The following is a 17,350-nucleotide window of genomic DNA, read 5'->3' as shown; positions in this document are numbered from 1 at the left end:
CGAGAGCTTTATAACGTTCGTACATTTGGCCGATTAGCGACCAGAGAATTGTTGGAATGGCTGACAACTGTATACATTCAGGGACCGTTTTATTTTCCTAAAATAAAATAAATATTTAATTGCTGGAAGAAAATGATCACTCAATACGTTACTCACCAGAGTCCGAGTTTTTCGTGTTTATATTTGTATAAACAAGAGATTGTTACCCATAGCAACATTAACGGAGTGCAAAGTAACATTATACTAAGGTATTATAGTTTTTTGATCTAGTACTTCATGAACCTCAAAATTTCTCATAAATGTATGAGAGTGGAACGACTTAATTTGGACTTTGGAACCACCGTATATGGTACATTTGGCGTGAAGCTGAATCTTTTACGACAGTTGGTTATTCAAGAGTTCATAGAAGACCCGACTTCTCCCTTTGTATTTCACGGCAAACGTTTTTGTCTGCCGTTAATAAGGATCCAAGAAACATTAAATTTTCCACCACCTTGAAAATGTCCCTTCCTTGTCTATCGTACTTAACACTGCTACCTACCTAGGCATGCACTTTGTTTTTGACGCGTTTGCCATCAGCCTGACCTTTGATGCGTTACCTTGCATGCGGGTGTATAGTTCTGCCAATTCTTCATTACACCAACAAAGCTAGCCATGGAACTGTTTGACACTTCTGAGGTCATTTTGACAGACAAAACACGAAAAAGACAGATCATATATTCTACTTTATCGATTTTGTTGCCGTCCTTTTCATGCTCATGTTACATCTGTCAAAATGACCTGTGAATTGTCAGTCATTTTGAGGTTAGGTTCGTTGGTGTAATAAAGAATATTTCAAATGTTCTAACAATAATATCCATGCCATCCGCAAAACAGACAAATTGGTCCGTTTCGTGAAAATCGTTTCTCAGCTGTTGAGCCCAGCTCGTCGCATAACCCCTTCCAGAGCAATGTTGAACAGCAGGCATGAGAGTCCATCACCGTGTCGTAGTCTCCGGCAAGATTCGAACGACCGGGACAGATCGCCCGAAACTCTTACGCAGTTTTCACACAGTCTATCATCACTTTCACCAGTCGAATGAGCTTCCCGAAGAAGCCTGAAACAACTTTTGACCGCGGGAGTCTATCGCGCCGGCCCAGAAGGAGCCGTGCCTAAGCCCCAAGCTGCTGGTCCAGCCAACGGCAGCTTCTGGGGTGGGCTCACTAGGCCTCTTTTGACTCCCGGGTCCCAGGGCTATTTCGAATGGGAGAGTATTCGGAGTGTGGAGTTCCTAACGCAAAATGCAAATTACCTTAATAACACCGTTTATTCGATGGCATAGCTGAAGTAGCACTTTCACTTGGCGTGTGGGGTTCCTTCGGCCTGCCGGCCTTGGTGGCTGGGCAGCTCCAACGTTGATAGACCACGTGACACGGTCGGATAAACGTGGCGAACTATTCGGAGCGTGGTAAATCCTTCAAACCAGGGGGGGGGGGGTTCAATCTAGAGGGTCTTGCCCGGGATTTCCCGGGACAAAAATCCCGGGATGTCCCGGGATCTGAAAAATCCCGAATCCCGGGATATTTTTCAGAAATTCCCGGGATTTCCTGACAATAAAAAATGGCAATACTAAAACAAATATTTTCCCTTTAAAATCTTCTTTTTGTCAATGTTTCCTTTTTTCATCCAATTCTACGCTATCTGTCAGGTATAGTTTATTTCTACTTAAATCAAGTTTAGATAAAAGTCCAACTAATTAAACCAAAGATATTGTGGCTGAATTTATGTCATTCATTTTTAATTTTTTTTACTTATTCGTTTATTTGGAAGGCTCGGGCGTCACATGGGCATAACTGAGCCGAAATCTTTTGTTTTTACATTGATTTTACATTTTACAATTTATTACTGCCTTTCCATTTTTCATTTATGTTGCGTTTCATTACAATTATAATCAAACTGAATCAACAGACAGAATATCGGAATGTGAAATAAAATGATTTATTTTAAGCTAGATTGATCTGGTAGTATTCTTGGAATTTATGGCAATGTTCAACATTTTTACAATATGTGAAATATGTAAACTGTTGCACATAGTTTTAGATGTTTCTGGAGTTATCCCTTATGAATACTGTGTTGTTATATAATATTCAACAGCCCTGATCAATTGCTTGCACATTTACGTTTAAATTATGAGGAAAATTTGCAGAATTTTCAAAAGAAAACGGATAAACAATCCCTAACCTCTGCAGGACTTTGACAATCTTTAAAATATTTGTTGACGATTTCGTAAAGATATTCGTTGAGACATTTTGTTCTTAAGTCCAGGTGAAATTTTCTGCGGAGCTCATTTCAACAATCACTAGAGATAATACAAGTGATAATTTTGACAAAATTTTTAAGAGAAATCAGTAATTTATTTACAAGAAGGAACATCACACCGTTCTTAGATCTTCAGCAGAAATTTCTGTGATGATTTATGGCGAAAAACAGAGCGATTTCGAATTGCAAAAAAAAAATAAAGCGAATCGTACAATAAAATCGAAGAATATCATTTAATACCTTGTCATCCTGCCAAATAAATCGAAAAAAAAAGATCAATGGACTTTCGGGATAGAAATGTTGAAATGGAAATCATAAATAAATTTATGCAATTCAGTATCATAATTTACATTTTATCTAACTCATTTTGGTATCACAATGGCTATTTTTCCAAACTGGTTCATTATGCAACTGAAATGAGTTGCATAATGAAAAATAGTTATATAATGTTCATAATGCAACTCATTTGAGTTGCATTATGAATATTATGCAACTCAAATGAGTTGCATTATGAAAAAATCATTACATAAAATTTTGTATGGAACTCGTTGCAAAACTCGATTTTTTCAGCCCTCTTCGTATTTATCCAACTCGGCGAGCCTCGTTGGATAAATGTACGACTCGTGCTGAAAAAAACAACTTTTTGCAGCTCGTTACATAAATAACTATTTCGAAAGAATTTTATAAGGATTTTTTGAAGATATTCATATCAGTTTAACAAGAAGTTTGTTGAGAGGGTCTGTCTTGAACTATTCAGGATTTTTTTCACAGTTTCTTCAATGTATTTCACCAAAAAAAAACTAATCTAAATTCTGAAATGTTAACATGAATGTATTGTGCATCCTAGCTTAATCACTCAGATCCTGCTGATCTGAGTCAGCCGCCATAAGATTGCACCCGTTTGATTTGTACACGGCGGCTGACAGCTCCACCCGGCGGCTGCAAAACAGTTTTAGCCAAGGTGCACGTGCGCGGTCTGGCGCGTTCTGAGGCTGCGCGTTTCGAACGCAGCTTACTGAGAATCTAAGATAAGCGCGACAATATATCCACATATAATTGAAATAGTCACACATTTTCTTAAAGAAAAAAAAAAACAAAATGCGGACAAATAATATCTTGAGAAATTGCCGTTTGAAATTTTCAAATCACCATTCTAACACTGCCATTTTAATTCCCTCATAAAATTCTCAAACAGAATTCATGCACGTCTGAGGGTGAATTATAAGGGATTACTCTAGAAATATCAAGTTCTGTCAAAAAATTCCTTCGGATAAGTAAGGCAGAAGTTAACCTATAGCCCAAGTTATAACCTATTGCGGAAGAAGATAAACTTTATTTGGAAATTTTCAAATACCTTTGAATGTCTCCAACTGCCCTCACACAATCAAATGTCTATGATATATGTATTTTGTTTCAAATATAATGGTTATTAGTTGATCGAATTTAATTAAAAGTGCTAAAGAAATCGTTCCATTAACTTTTTCATCGTTTTTTAGAAAACTTAGATTTTTCCCGGGATCCCGGGAAATCCCGCGATTTGCAAAATAAAAATCCCGAATCCCGGGATTTTTTTCAGTCCGGGAAACAAGACCCTCTAGTTCAATCTAACGATAGCCCGAGCGTAGATCAGAGTCGATGTGCCGGGCCCAATGTATTTATTTATTTATTTAATTATTTATTGAATTGCTGTAACTTAAGACATTTATCTTATTTATCGTTACAATATGATGTTATTCTCAGAACAATGTATTTTCATCATCTAATAACTACGTGTTCTCTCTACCTGCATGTTTCCGTCTACTGTAAGTTGTGCAAGAGATCCCTCTTAAAGCTTGATATTGTATTCTCTACCTTAATTGAAGTTGGCAAACTATTCCAGCTGACAATGCCTCTAACGAAGAACGATTGACTGTAATATGATGAGCTTTGTTGAGGCACCCTGTAACTTTTTGTGCGTGTACCCCTAAGAGGTACGAGTTTTTCGAAAAGATAAGCAGGAGAAGATGTTTGAATTATTCTAAATAAATTCATACATGATCTGTATCTATAAAAATTTACAAACGAGCATCCGACTAGATTTTTTTGCAGGTGTGAAACGTGTGAGAACCGAGACAGGTTATATACATAACGAATGCAAGCGTTTAGTGCAACTCTGAGCTTATCAATGGAACCAACCAACGCATTAGTGTAGATGAAGTCACCGTAAATAAAATGAGGTAGGATTAAAGACTTAAATAATTTTAGTTTTGTACCAGAATCACAGTGTCTAGTTGTCAAATTCAGTCGTTTTAAAGAACCGTAGATTTTAGAACACTGCCTATTAACGTGAGCATCCCATTCTAAATTATTTTGAAATATGATCCCTAGATTGTTGACACGATCCACAAATTGAACTGCTACACCATCAAGCAGAATTCGAGGAGGTTGAGGGGGCATTTTTTGCCTGGATATTAGCATCGCCTTAGTTTTTTCGGATTAATAGGAAGCAAATTATCCTTGGACCATTTCATCAGTTTGTGGAGATCATGGTTCATACAATCACGCGCGGAAGATAGATCAATATTTTCATCAGTACATATATAAATTTGCACATCGTCAGCAAAAAGATGAATTGAACAAAAATCCAACACAGCTGGTAAATCATTGATAAAAAGGGAAAAAAGAAGTGGCCCAAGGACCGACCCCTGAGGAACACCGGAAATTGTTGGTCTAAATTCAGACAACCTACCATTGCAAAATACAGCTTGACTACGTTGACCTAAGTAACTACTTATAAGTTTAGCAGCATTGTTTGAAAAGTTGTATAAAGAAATTAGCTTATTTATCAACTTACTGTGTACCACTCGGTCAAACGCTTTTGAAAAATCGATCAACAGTAAAATGGTAATACCTTTTTTATCAATTGACTTAGCGATGTCATCGTGTACTTTTAATAAAGCTGTTTCGGTACTGTGATGACTTCTAAAACCAGATTGAAAGCAATGAATGTAGTTCATTCTGTGAATATATTCCGATATTTGGATTTTTAAGAGTTTCTCGAAAACTTTCGAGATTGTAGGTAGAAGGCTAATTGGTCTTAAGTTCGTAATTGAGTGTACGTTTGGTTTTTTATTAATTGGTATAATCTTTGAGCGTTTCCATTCAGTAGGAAATTTGCTCGAAACAATGATTGAATTAAAAAGATGTTCCAAAACGGGTAACGCGAAAGGTGTAAGAATTTTCAAAAACTTGATGGGCAATCCATCAAAGCCAACAGCATTAGACTTGATACTAAAAATTGCATTTATTATTTCGAAGTCCACTATAGGTCGAAAAGTGAAACCATTGTTATTCGATGAAAAAAGAATCGTTTCATTATTTCCTTCGGAAAAATTGGAAGAAAAGCATTCATTAATGTCATTTGCAGGATACTGATTGATAACTGGAGCAGGTTGCTTAGTGGAAACACCGAGGTTTCTTACATTATTCCAAAGTTGCTTGCATGGAAGATTCAAATTCAGCTTCTCACGATCGTGACTTCTTTTCGCATTTGAAATCTTAGAACTAACCACGTTTCTCAATCTTTTATGTTCCGCTTTATTTTCTGCAGATCGGCAATGTTTCCAATTGCGGTAGGCTAAATCTCTGTTAATCATAGCTCTTTCGATGTCAGCATTAAACCAAGGATTCTTACGAAACTTACGAAATTGCAGAGGAAAAAAGTTGTCATGAAGAACAGTGAAATGATTATTTATCATGTTGATCAGAATATCTGGGTCATCTACGCAAAAGAACCTATTCCAGTCGATTGCGAGAAACGCATCATAAAGAGAAGCATGATCATAGTTCAAATAATCTCGGTACCAGTAGCCAGTCTCACCGTCTTTGTTAGAAAAATTCAGTGAAGCAAATAAGAGGTCATGTTTAGATATACCAGGCAAAGATATTTGACTGAATTTAAGCATTGAATCAGGAGTATCTGTTAAAAAGAGGTCCAAAAGCGAACTTCCAGTGTTATAGAAAAAAGTGGGTTCTGAATTGATTCTCTCAAATGACATATTGTCCACTACATCATTGAAGCGTGAAGATCTTCTGGTTTGTTTAAAAGGATCTGTATTAAAGTCACCGATGAAATAAGTGGAAGAAAATCGAACGGAATACTCTTCAAAATGACTGCAAAGCAAATCGGAGCAGTCGACTTCGGGAGGGTTATAATGCACAGCTAAAAGTAGACGATCATTGCCAATTAGGATTTCTATGATTGAGTATTCGGTTTTCGTTGAATAATCATCTACACAAACAATTGATTTTTTAACCATTCGATAAGCCAGACCTTTCTTTACATAGATACATATTCCTCCACCATGCCTGTTACGGTCATTTCTGATTACATTGAAACCGGGAATATCGATCATTGAGTCACTAATTGAGCTATCCATCCACGTTTCTGTGAAGCAAGCAATGTCAATCTTGCTATCAGACACTATTCTTTTCAGCTCTTCAAATTTACTATATTTCCGTGCGCATAAACTTTGAACATTAATGTGAGAGATGTTCAGCTTATATTTCAGCAAAACAGCGTTAACGACAGCTCTAGGAATTACGCTTTGATCAGAAGCATTGTTGCTGGAAAAAACTATCCTATCTATAGTCAATGAGCATGATAGCATGCTTCAAGAAGAACCACCCCACAACACAACCGGTAGACGAAAAACTTACAACTAAAGAGAACCACCAACTAAATCTAAGTACAGGCTGCATTAATCGACTTACTAATATTCATGAGCTAGTCGCAGCCAAATCCATTAACCAAAATAAAGCAAAAATTAATTCCAAGCTAAAATTTTTAGTTCAAATTATTTAGTAATGTTATCAAAAAAAATCAAGCATATAAACAAAACTATGTAGAAATCGTGGCCAGCAAACAGCCTCCCATCAGCAACAACCATCAGCATCAACCATCAGCAGCACGAGCAGCACCAGCTACACAGCAACAGCAACACAACAACCGGAACTTTCTTCAAAGCTAATCCATCAACAGCAACACGTCCAAGATCAGCAGCAGCAACAGACTTTAGGGAAGGAAAGAATCATGGAATGAAGGACAGGAGACACGGATTTGCAAGAACTAGGATTGTAAAATTACAAGGCTAGGGTTGTCGTAATGAAAAAAAAACGTTGAAAACTTTCAGGAGTGACTGGAATCAGAGGATGTCAAGGAGAGGAGGCACGGAAATGTTGGAAGGAAAACGAGTATTTTTAAAGGACGGGGTTTGTGTTACGTAGTGCAACTTGTTGTAAATTGTAGACCGCAGTTGACTTCTCCGATCCTTTTCGTTTCACATAAATGATGCCATTTCGTGTGCCAACGTTCTCCAAGTGTCCCTGCTTTTTCAGTTTGATTGCCTCGGCTCGAATTTGTCTAGCATTGTGGGTGAGATTTTCATTGATATAAATGCGATTGCCGCTGTCGAAACCAATATCACGAAGGCACAACGAACGTTTTGACAAGTACGCTCGGTAGAACTCATTTCTCTTACTGCGAAGAGCGAACTCGCAGAGAATGAGCGGCGACGTTCCTGATGCGATCGGGGCACGGGCCATACGCTGAAGACCAACCAATGGAAGGAGATTTTGTTTATAACCGACTGCTACAGCAATGCTACGAAAGATTTCATCGAGATTCTCCTGGTTTTGAAACGGAATGCCAGATAGAACCAATTCTCTATTTTTCTCGACTCTGCGCATAGCTTCTACAGCGAAATCCACGTCAGCACGAACATCAGCCACATTCTCTTCCAGCCTGGCGATGTTTTTAGAACATTCTTCATGAACAGCATTCAGTTTTTGCTCGATGTTGGACATACGATTCTCCAACGTTGCATTGCAGCACTCAATTTTGTTCTCAATGCGGCCGCAGGTGCTGGTGAGCATTGTTTGCATTTTACTCCATAGGTCATCGAGGCTAACAATCTCACTATCGCCGTCTTGCTTCGTCAAATCATCACGCGATCGTTTAGCCAATGATCCAATGAGAGATGATGTTGATCCAGACCGTGTAACGACTCCACCGTTTTGTGACATTTTGGACAGGAGCGTGGATAAATCTGAAGGGGCAATATCACCGAATTGTTTTTTAGCGAAAACAGTTTTTGATATTAATTCGCAAAACAGATCACTTTTGTTCTGTACTTCACATTACACTACTCCGGAATGTCTCTAATATTGCTGTAAAACACCTCTGTTTTTAAACGGAATTAATTTGCGGATGTAATTCGATAGATTTGGCTGCGCGCACTTAGAGCTTAACTATTACCGCACATCCCTTCAGAAAAACTTGTATGTAATGTAGCTGTCACGGGGCCGTCTACAGGCAATGAGAGTATATTACAGGTGGGGAAGAAGAAGAGATGGCTATGTATTAGTAAGGAAAGAAAAATGTAAACACAAATAGTGACGTCACTATTTGACACGCGTTCTTATGGGAGCTCGCTTTGATTGTAGTAGTGACATGTTTTGCACCAGACACGGATCTCACGCACACGAACTATCTTCTTCCCCACCTGTAATATACTCTCATTGGTCTACAGGTGTACGAAATGCCGCAAGTACCAGGGGGCATGCTGGGTCTGGTTGCTCAAAGGGCTTGCCGCGGGGCAACCCGAAATAATCTACGTGGTGGTCGAATGAATCTCCTCCGGGCAAAACGAACCGATCGGCTGCCGATCAAAACCGATTCTTCTCGCGACAGGCCGACGGCCGTCCGATGGTTCCGAGGATCACGAATATCGTCGAGATTGTAGGCCTAAATTTTGAGCCCTCAAAGGCTGAGTTGGCTGACGGTAGCACGGTCTGATTTACGGCAATGGCAACAGTCCCCAGAATCGCACTGCAGACACCAAGAGTGGGCCGATACCAGATAACACTCGCGCGAGACTTCCCCAAATCACGGACACGGGGATGCAGCTCGACAACCACATTCCTCAAAGGGCTTCCAATTTTCCCGGGATTCAGTTTCCCGGGAAACGGGAAAAAATATAACCATTTCCCGGGATTTCCCGGGATCCCGGGAAACAAGGAAACTTTATTTACAAGCGAAAAATGTATTTATTTTGAAGAAAATCATTGATCAGATATCATATTTTTCCTTTACCGATTGTAGAATATGCAAAATTCATCAAATTTCACTATTTCATGGATGTGTTTGCTAAAAGTAGTTAATTGTTTATTTTGGGTACACAAACGGCATACAACAACCCCAATGATGCTTAATTTAATCTTAAGAGGTATTCCCAAAATTTACAATGCGATTGTATCTTACTTATCGAAAAGATACAATTACACAAGTCAAGAGTACATAACACCTGGTATGAAAAATAACTATAACTTACAAGATCTGCCAAAAAACGAAAAAAAAAACTTCAGCGAGGGATTCCGAAGTCAAAGTTAAAAGCTACAAGAGTTAGAACCCATTGAAGCCCAATAATGGCTCCATACGTGTTATTATCTGATCGTATAATTAGCAAGCGCTTATGACGTTGTTGCACCATGATCTAGTAGGAATGTTCAATTTGATTTGTTCGTAAATAGTTGGGCAGTCACTACGAACTTCCAGAAAGTCAGTTATTAATAAGACACTAACTGTATTGCATAGGGGCGTAAGTGACCATTTTGATGATTTTGAGCTGAACATATCAAAAACATCTTTAGATTTCAAGCTTTTTGGAACTTTTATTATCTTCTCTTCGAGGGCGTGAGAATGGGTCAAGAAACCGAGTCTTACACAAATTATGTCACGCAAAATTAGACTTTTTTTCAAACCAAATAACATCTGCATAGAGGTCATATGATTTGACGAACGTAAATCAAGAAGCTGAGTAAATCAATCATCCCAAATTTAATATTAGTTATTTAAGGTACCGGCAGACCCCCTCAACTTCATCATTTTTTTGGAAGCAGAAATACAGCGCCATCATCAGGCTTGCGAGAAATGATAGAATTAAAATAGTGGTACAAGTATGCTTTGCTTTTGGTTGTTGTGGTTGTTATTTACTTTCGTGTCACTTGGAAGGACCAGAGTCCTAGCAGGTACAACTTTTATTTTATTTTTTGGCAATTTAAACTTTTATCTAGCTTTTTTTTTTAGGTTTTCTTGATTACGTTGAGCCTAGAACGAAGGTCAAGGAGGATCCAGCCGTGGTGATCTTGGTGATGACGCGCGAATTGTTACGTTCGTCAAACCGCGGTTCGATTACGTGTGACGAGGAATAAGGCTCTGTGACGGAATCTGTGTCTATCAACCGTGCCAAATATGTCCGAGGGATTTCGAATTACGATTTGCCGGGACATTCCGGAGGGTTGCGTCTTTTGAGGACAAAACTAAGATCCGATATTCTAATTAGATTTATTTAAACACGAACATTTAAAACAATCATTGCGTTTCATTCTAAAACCAAAAAATGCAGTCTGAGTTATGATTTAAGTGGCCGTACCGATCACTGGTTCCTCCGGGCATCAGAAACTCATACAAAAGTTAGTCATTTTTGGATATGCATTAAAGGTGTTTGCGCTATGCTTTATTAAACAATTAGCTGGTAACTGAGGAACGTCTTCGTCTCATCACTGGTCAGATGGTAAAATTAATCGAAGTTACGCACATGAAACAACTGCTCTTACTCGCTTCAGTAAATACCACGAAGCTCTGGGTCTGGGAAAGGACTACACTATTGGAAGACCATCATATTCGGCCTTGCTCTCGAACGATGGACATTATATGAATGTGGACGATCACTAACTGAATGTCATTTTGCAATAACGATCCGATATATCTAGTTAATCTTCTACTTTGAACGGAAAAACAACCGAACTTGCCATTCAATAGCAGCAAAACGCTTCGATCGCCCAGAGCCTGAAAATTTACGTCGACAGATTCAAAACAAATCAGTTGACAATTTTCCCCACGGAAAATCTTAGTATGCTTTGTGAAATGGTTCTACATAGTTCTATATTGCTCCCCTACGTGGCAGCACAATCACAAAAAGGACATGTTTCCTACGATTTGTATAGAAAACCCACTCACATGGCCATCTTGTTAATCGGACATCTTTGGTACCGGCCAGAGTGGACGCGCAACGCGGCGCGACGCGGAAATATGCACGCAAAGGAATAACAATCAATAATAAGGAGCTGTCAAATCGTATGGGAAAACCGCGTCGCGTTTGACAAAAACATACAATTAATAAAAAATCCCGGGAAATTCGGGAAACCCGGGATACAAAAAATTGGTTCCCGGGATTCGGGAATCCCGGGAAATCTCATTTCCCGGGAAATCCATCCCGGGATTGGAAGCCCTACCTCAAACGACTGACTCCGAATCTCCACTCACTCCACGATTTCGCTGTTCGCCCCTTTCGCTCGTCGTTATCTCCTCTCGCGAGCGAGCACTTCTTCCGCCCCCATCGATGCCAACTTCACTACGCTGTTGACTTTATGGCCAATTCGTGTTTCTCGGCGACTTGGTCATGCGATGCAATGCCACAGCCATTGATTCAGCAATTTAAAGTTACCGTTGACTACCTTCACAAAATTGTCCCTAATGCTACCACACTAAACAAAATCGAGTTACCGTTCGGTAACAAGCCGTTCGCGTCCATCATTATCCATAGCTCTGGGCGGTCGATGCTGTCGCACGCCATCTTGAAGTCGATGAACAGGTGATGCGTTGGGAAATGATATTCGTGACATTTTTGGGGTATTTGTCGCACGGTGAAGATCTGGTCCGCGGTCGAGCAGCCATCGATAAAGCTGACTTTATAACTTCCTACAAACTCATTGGACGACGGAAGATGATCTGGGATAGCACTTTGTAGGTGACATTCAGAATTGTAATCGCTCGAAAGTTCTCGTATTCCAACTTGTCATCTTTCTTGTTGATGGGGTGTATGATCCCTTTCTTCTGCACCTCCGGTAGCTGTTCGGTCTCCCAGATCTGAACTATTAGGCGGTGTAGGCAGGTGGCCTTAAGCTGCTGGATAACATTCTTAACTTCCCTCAACGTTGGAGTTGGCTCGTTGCCCCTGCTGTATTAACGTAGTCATTTCTCTCGTTGCTTTTGTCCTCCATGTCTGCGCGCTCCACACTATTCAGGTGTTCGTCGTAGTGTTGCCTCCACCTGTTGATCACCTCACGTCCATCTATCAAGAATCTCGTCCTTATCCCTGCACATTTCGGCTCGTGGCACGGAGCCTTTGCGGGATGCGTTGAACTTTCGATAGAACTTCCGAGTTTTTTGTGAACGGCACCAAGCATGGGAAAACTCATTCGCTCACCCGAATGCCGGCGATGCAAAATAGCAAAAAGAACGCCAACAACCCAATGCTGAGTGAGAGCACGGCGCACTAGGAACGAACGCAACACGAACGGCTCGCCACCGACGCCACCGAAGCGAATCAGGAGAGAAACAAACAGATTGCGAAATAAATCAGCTTACATCGGTGTATACGACAAGAACGTTCGCTCTCTCAACTACCGAGTGGCATTCAGCTGATTGAATCAAAACGCACTCACTGATTCCATTCCCAGTACTGAATGCTTCCACTGAACGCCAAATGAACGTTCCAAAATGAATGCTCTCGCACCCGACTCAGAACGTAAACATTCGTTCAATCTTGGTTCGTTCGCCTTCGGCACTCAGATGCGGTAGCGATTCATTCGGCCGTCGTTGCTTGCATCGCTCGGTGCTCGGCGATTGGAAAGGATAGGCAATGAAAGTGGAAAGATTTTGCTTGGCTGGGGGAGAAGCGCACTCGCATCAGATTGTGCGTGGATGTGAGTGAGGGATACGCAATAAATTAATGATTTTTTCCCATCCTTGAACGGCACAGCACTTCTAGCAGTTCCACTCCGCTTCTTCCTGGCGGCGATTTTTCTCCCTTAAGAGTTCCGTGTTATTTTATATCGTCCCACGTTCTGCCAAGTCCCGTGCTGCAGCATGGTCGCCCTCGTTGAGTTCTTCTCTTCCAAAATCTCTCTACACTTAACGTTAAACCAACCGTTCCTTCGGCTCCGTTCCACATATCCAACGTTGCTTTAAACTGCGTTGTTGTTGGCTGCTTATCGTACTCCAGCAATCCTCGAGAGTGGCTTCATTGAGCTCGCCCGCGTCCGGTAACGCTGCTGTCTCGAGATACTACGCGTATGCCGTGGCGAGATTCGGTTGCTACAGTCGTTTTAGATTATGCCCAGGTGGCCGTCGATACCGTACGTTGTTAAGTACGGAGAGTTTTTCGAGCATTTTTACCATTACTAGGTACTGGTCGGACTCGATTATCCGGAGTCGGGTTTTGGGGCTTCCCAAAATAATATCTCACAAATGAAATGCTGTAAGAAGCTGAAATTTTGAGTGATCTCTAATCAAAGTTGGCTTGTCAAAATGTTAAAATTTCAGCTTTATAGAGCATTTCGTTCCCCAGATATATGTTTGAGAAGCATTAGAACCCGACTCCGGATAATCGAGTCCGACCTGTAGTGGTCATAGTCGATGTTAGTGCCACGATAGGTCCTGTCGTCGTTAATGTCGGAGAAGTGCTGTCCGTCAATCAGGCGTGGTTGATTCAGGATTTCATTTGCTGTGATAAACTCCAGGTATGTGCTGGAAGTAGGTGCTACATATTGCCATATTCTTAGAGAGCATTGTTTAGAGAGACTCTGACTTCACGGGTACGTATCGTTAGAATGACAAGGAAAACATGCAAATGTATTAGTTCTAAACAGATGTTAATATCTAAGTGGAGTCTACATGTTTATAAAAATAACCCGTTCATTTATAAGTTAGTTGCCCAGCAGGTAATGATGATAAGTATCATTGACATGCAAGCTTTGGATGTATTATTGGGCAAATCTGGCTGAGACATCTATTTTTGTGAATCGATTCGAATCGGATCAGCAGAAAAGATTCACCGATTTAATCGAATGCTTTGAATCGATGTTTCCACATCGATTTGATATTATAACATATTACAAAATTATAAAATGATTCGTTTGCTGCATGTAGTTCAAGTTCATGGTATGTTTTATTTGTCTATATAAATTTGAGTTTGCACATCAAATACTTTGTGAATCTGATTCAAAAATGGTATAACGAAAAAAAAATATTTTTGAATCGAAAGAAAAGTCCTGAGATCCTGAGATTCCCATAGAGTACTTGGATAAATTCGCACAGACTGCTGAGAGAAATTCTTCCAGAATCTTTAAAGAGACTCCTTAAGAATTCTGAAAGGAATTATGAGAGAGATTTCTTCGGAATGCTGAAAATTCACCAGAATCCTAAGCGACATTATCTAGAAAGGAAAGCAAGCTCTTCCGGTATCTTGGTAGAAATTCTCACTAAATTTTATTAATGATTTCGCTAGAATCCTGAAAGAATTACTCCATATCTATGAGACGGATTGTCTCAGAGTCTCGAGAGGAATTCTTCCAGAATCCTGTGATAGATTGTCTCAGAATCATAAGAGAAGCTGACCCTGGGATTCTCCCAAAATGTTCCAAAATCCTAAAAGGGATTATCCCAGAACTCTGAATAGGATTACACCAGAATCCTAAGATGAATTCTCCCAGAATCCTGAAAGGAATTCCAATAGTGGTTTTTCCACATTCTTAAGATAAATTCATCTAGAATACTGAGAGAGATTCTCACAAAAAAGATGTTCGGATTCCTACGATAATTCCTCATGAAACTTAAAAAAATGACCCTGAATCCTGAAAAGAGTAGCTTAGAACCTTAAGAAGGATAACTCCAGAATTCTGAGAAAGGTTTCCTCAAAATACTGGGTGGAATTGTCAAAGAAACCTGAGGTCTGGGAGATAGGACCCCAGAATCTTGAGAAAAATTCCTCCAGAATCCTTTTAAGTAATCTCCCAGAACTCCCAAAATATCCTGGGTGGAATGCATTAATTTTTCTAAATCCATGTAACCGATAAAGTGAAAACATAGCCTAGGGTATCCTGAAAAATTTTGTCGAAGACCGCGAAGTGATCTAATGCTTATGAAAAAAGTTATAGAGTTGGCATTGCTTGCCGAAACAGCATGATTATGTTGCTATTGTTATTCCTTTACATGTTAAAAGATAAACACATACATGCAATGTGTTGAATATATATTTTTTTACAAGCATCGGATCACTGTGCGGTCTTCGACAAAGTTTTTCAGAACATCCTAAGCTATCATTTTACATTATTAGTTAAAAAGTTTCTGACTAACTTTTTCAACTTATGACAAAAATGCAAAAAAGTATGTTTTCCCATACAAAATCCCATACAAATTTCTTTTGCAATGCGCAAAGTGTAGACCCAACCGATCGTGCTCAAATTTTGCACAGATACTCAGGACCCGAAACGGAACCAAAAAAACTTTGATCTGAGAAAACGGTTCCGATGACCCACACTAATGTATACTATCACCGAAGAGCGAGCTCGATGATCTTGCCAAGCGCTCCTCAGCGGCAGATCTTACCATCAACGTCAACAAGACCAAATCGTTGGATGCAAACACGGTCACCCCTTCCAGATTTACGGTAGCTGGGCAAACAGTGGAGAATGTTGAAAGCTTTCAATAGGGCACTGCATGAAATTCTCTCCTTCTCGTTCACTCTTACAGAAATTTTGTAAACAACAAGGCCAAGAAACGTCAAAATCCCATACAAGATCAAAACAGTGCAGTGCCCTATATCTTGGCGGCACCAAGATTGACATAGGTGCACGGATCAAGAAGGCGATGGCTGCTTTTGTGAGTTTAAGAAATGTATGGAAGAACAACCAGATCAGTCGACGCACTAAAATCCGAATTGTGTGTGAAAACTCGAACGTGAAATCTGTGCTGCTGTACGCCAGTGAAACCTGGTGTTTTTCATCGGAGAACGCGCAACGGCTGCAGGTCTTCATCAATAGATGCCTGCGGTATATAATTCGTGCATGGTGGCCTCACAATTGGATCTCCAACGCGGAGCTCTATCGTCGATGTCATCAAAAGCCGATAGCGACAGAAATTCGGGAGCGAAAGTGGATGTGGGTCGGCCACACTCTACGCAGGGGCGGAATGCATTGAAATGCTGAGAATACTTCTGCCAGAATCCCGAAAGGTATTCCTCAGAATTCTACAAGTGATTCCCCAGCATCTTGAGAGGGATCATTAGAGGGGTAATTCCAGATTCTTGAGAAAAATATATCTAGAAAACTAAGAGAGTTTTTTTTTTTCGAAAATCTGATAAGGATTTTCCCTGGAAGAGATCCTGAGAAGAACTCTCTTGAATTCTGAGAGGTATTCTCACATAAAACAGAAAATTACCTCAGATTCCTGAAAGACATTCCCCTAGAATTTTTGAAAGGGCTTTCCTAAACTTCTGAGGGGGATTATCCCAGAGCTCTGATAGTGATTCCTCTAGAATACTTTAAACTATTACAACAGAATCTCAAGAGAATTTTCCCAAAATCTTGTCAGGGATTTTACCTGATTACTAAGGGGGATTCTCCAGGAATCCTGAAAGTGATTTCTGAGAATACAGAAAACACAATTCTACTGGGATTCACGTAAAATGCTGATAAGGATTTCTTCCGAACCCTAAGAGGAATCACAAAATCTATGCGAAGGATTCTCCAAAATCCAAATCCTGTCCGGGATTACCCCAGAAAGCCGAATTTTGAGAGAATCTGGGGAAGAATACTCGCAGAATACTTAGTGATATTCCCCCAAAATCTAAAACGGATCTTACACAGAGTCCTGAGAAGGATTCTAGTGATCCTGTGTGGGATTTCTCCAGAATCTCAAGAAATGTTCCCCCATAATTATGAGAATGCTGAGTATGATTCTCAAGAAGTCTGAGAGGAGTTCCTGAGAATGCTGAGAAGGATTTCTTCAAAATTCTGAGTGGGATTCTAACCCAAGTAACACAGAAAACATCTTCAGAAATAAAAATTACAGAAGATGTTTTATAGTAGTACTACAAGCGCACCTGACAACTTCTTATATTATAATTAAGCTAAAATCAAGTTGGCCAAAAACAAACATCAACAAAAATA

General features: G+C 39.9%; 1 protein-coding gene and 2 long non-coding RNA genes across 5 annotated transcripts in view; all 3 read left to right on the top strand.

Moving 5' to 3' along the window:
• The window catches only part of LOC134287952 (uncharacterized), a 746,963-nt gene that overhangs the window by 178,149 nt on the left and 551,464 nt on the right, over positions 1-17,350 (top strand). The window lies entirely within an intron of this gene.
• LOC109401385 (cGMP-dependent 3',5'-cyclic phosphodiesterase) overlaps positions 1-17,350 on the top strand; it is a 239,401-nt gene that overhangs the window by 139,158 nt on the left and 82,893 nt on the right. The gene's annotated exons all lie outside the window — the stretch shown is intronic.
• LOC134287038 (uncharacterized) lies at positions 10,207-10,709 on the top strand. Its single transcript, XR_009996969.1, has 2 exons — positions 10,207-10,366; positions 10,425-10,709. It is a non-coding gene; the product is annotated as an uncharacterized LOC134287038 (long non-coding RNA).

This window comes from Aedes albopictus, chromosome 2 (assembly GCF_035046485.1).
Source record: "Aedes albopictus strain Foshan chromosome 2, AalbF5, whole genome shotgun sequence".
Taxonomy (NCBI): domain Eukaryota; kingdom Metazoa; phylum Arthropoda; class Insecta; order Diptera; family Culicidae; genus Aedes; species Aedes albopictus.
Note: the sequence above shows the minus strand (reverse complement) of the source record. Positions and strands in the feature narration are given on the sequence as shown.